The 2874-nt window shown below is 51.1% G+C and overlaps 1 protein-coding gene across 1 annotated transcript in view; it reads right to left on the bottom strand.

The window, feature by feature from the left end:
• RTTN (rotatin) overlaps window positions 1-2874 on the bottom strand; it is a 235205-nt gene that overhangs the window by 34279 nt on the left and 198052 nt on the right. The gene's annotated exons all lie outside the window — the stretch shown is intronic.

Raw genomic sequence — 2874 nt, 5'->3', positions numbered from 1 at the left:
GGACACTGGGAGGAGGTAACTATGGGGAGGAAGTGGGAGGGGAGCTGCTGCATTGTAAATTTTGGTCAATGACATGAGACAAAGTATATGTGAACTGCTGTGTGAAAAGTGAATTTACGCTGTAAATCTTCCCCCAAATCCTAAATAAAAAAAAAAAAAAAAAGAATAAACTCCTGTTTGTGAAGGCCATTCTATCTGTGGTGTATTTCTGTCAGAGTGGCACTAGATAATCAGAACAGAATTTGGTACCGAGAGAGTGGGGTGCTGCTCTGACAGATGCCTAAAATGTGGAAACAGGAGTGGGCTGCATCCTTGACCCGAGACCCCAGCATATGGCATGGAGACAGCAGGAGCAGAGCCAGGAGATTGGCAGAGAGACCAGCATGAAATATGGCAGTAGCAGAGCCCAGAAATAGCCATTAAACAGCATCAGGCTTACCAGCCCATGGAGGAGATAGCTGGGTGCCACTGCACAGGTGGCTTCCTGGTGGAATGGGTTGCGTTCAGGCATTAATTGGTGAAGAGACCAGCATAATACGGAGTAGCAGGTCAGCTGGCCCACAGAGCAAGAAAGCTAAGTGTCTTTGGGGCAGAAAGATTCCTGGCGGAGTGGGTTGCCCTCGGGCATTAATCAGCAGAAGCAAAGAGACCAAGGAAACAGAAGCAGAGCTGCCTCAGTCTGAAAGGGCAGGACCATGGCCTTTGGGGGTGGACCTTCACCAACGTGCTTCTGGAGTGTGGGGCTGCTCGTTCGTGTGAGCCAGTGGGATGGAGCCATAGCCGCTGCCCAATAGTGAGGGGGCAGGGCTGCCAGGTCCAAGGGAGAGGAACGGGGCCCACCAGGCCAAGGGGGTGAGGTCACCAGTCAGGAACTAGGGGACTGGAGTCACCCAGGGGAGGAGACCTATACAGATACCACCCATTGACGATCTGTACAGATGCCAAGATGACAAGGGGTGGAACTGTGGTGGTTATGTTTGTACGTCAGCTTGGCTGGGCCTGGTGGAGTGTCTGGGCAGTTGGTGGTAATGATTCCTCATGAACACACGTCTTTTGGCTCTTTATCTCTACAATGTCACTTGATCCTGGTCACTTCCAATCTCCTTCTCCAGGTTTCCCTTCTCAGCAGTTTTCAGTCTTCCCTTACACACTTGTATTTCTTAAGGATATAAGTAGCCTTTCACCCTAGACTTGAGGGAAACTTCAACTACAGTCATGGCTTCAAACACCATTTATTCACTGTTAACTCCCACAGTTCCTAGCTGTATCTCTCAGTTCAGGGCTACATAATCTACTGATGAAATATTTCCCATCTGGAGGCTGGAAAGCCCCTGCCACAGCACCCCAAGGCAGACCATTATGGTGTCTCACCTGTGCCCTGCTCCGCACGCAGCCTGCACTGGTCAACGACCTCAGCCAGACCTGGAAGTTGTTCCCCATTTCTCTTCTCCCTCCATCCAGCAAAAGGGCCCCACCCCCGTCCGCTTTCTGACTGCCCAGGTCAAGGCATCATCGTCTCCTGCCTGGCTATCACATCCCCTACCTCTAGCCTGGCCAACCTTCCAGTCCACTCACCTCACAGCTGCCAGGGATGGATCCCATATGGGAACCGCTGAATGCTACACAGATCCACTCACTGAGGGGGTGGGGGTGGGGTGGGCGACTTGGCAAAGTGCCACAAGTGGCATCAGTAGGAATAAGAGCGTGTCACATGCCTCAGGGATGCTGGGAAAGAAGAAAAAAGAAGAGCCTCTGCCCCGTGAGACTGGATCTATACTTGGTTATCCAAACCCTTCTTTGCATTTCCTCCTTATTAAACTTGAAAAACACAGAAGAGCTTGGGCTTCCTGAGACATGAATGGGGCACAAACGCCCCTGGTGGGCTCTTCCGGCCAACGTTCTAGCGCCTCCCCAAGTATCACGGAGGAACAGCAGGTCACGTGGAGCCAGCAATCCAGTAAATGATGCCTCTGTTTTGAGAAAAAGGCTCCTATGCTGGGGATTTTTATAAAATGTATAAATATTTAATTCCCATCCATTTGTTTTGAAATATGAATTTTTAATCATGTGTCTTGAACAAACTAATGTAGCTTAAATAGTAGGTGCTGAAGATGCTCATTTCCAGATGTCTTTCCCAGCTCTACCGTAAGTAAAAGCAACAAAGGTAAGACATTTGAAACAAAGGGTGCATCCACAGTTTATCTTGGCCTCTCACCTTCCGACAGCACATTCATCTGGGGCTTTAACAACAGTGTTGATGCCGTACAGACAAGCCAATCAGAGGGCTCAAAGAGTCCACACTCTGTAACAGTCCTCATGCAATCTTTCAAAACTAAAGTCAGTACTCAGAGAGAACACACCCTTCAACGCCTGCCAAGCAGAGGAGCTGAGTAAAGTGCTGAGAGTCGGCGCCCGGAACGAAAGCACTTCCTCGGGGCATCTCTGGCCGTGACAGGCAACTGCAAGACGTGTGCTCTCCTGGGAAGCAGGGCACATGGCCATCTTCCTGCTTTAGATCCTGAGGAGCCCCTCCCTCGGAGAGTTGCTCAGAAACCCCCTTGAAAATCACCACCTCCTAAGACACACACACTCATTCACTCCATCTGCGCACACAAACGAATGGCACATGGAACAGCACAGAGGCTGCATTCCGCATAGGCTGCCTGAGCCTGAGGGGTCAACGATAAAGGGAAAACGGTGACGGACCGAGCAGGAAGTAGCCTGAGTGCTGGAAGGTAACGGGCTGAGGTGCATCACTGCTCGGCATTACCACCCAGTGCAGGGACCCAGCATCCGAGAGTTCTGCGCTTGCCTCCTGCACTATCTCACATGCCCCGAACCCTCCCCCTCCCTCCCGCACTATCTCACATGCCC

The sequence above is a fragment of the Orycteropus afer genome, unplaced genomic scaffold (genome assembly GCF_000298275.1).
Source record: "Orycteropus afer afer isolate SDZICR_OR568_19922 unplaced genomic scaffold, OryAfe1.0 scaffold00516, whole genome shotgun sequence".
Classification (NCBI taxonomy): domain Eukaryota; kingdom Metazoa; phylum Chordata; class Mammalia; order Tubulidentata; family Orycteropodidae; genus Orycteropus; species Orycteropus afer.
Note: the sequence above shows the minus strand (reverse complement) of the source record. Positions and strands in the feature narration are given on the sequence as shown.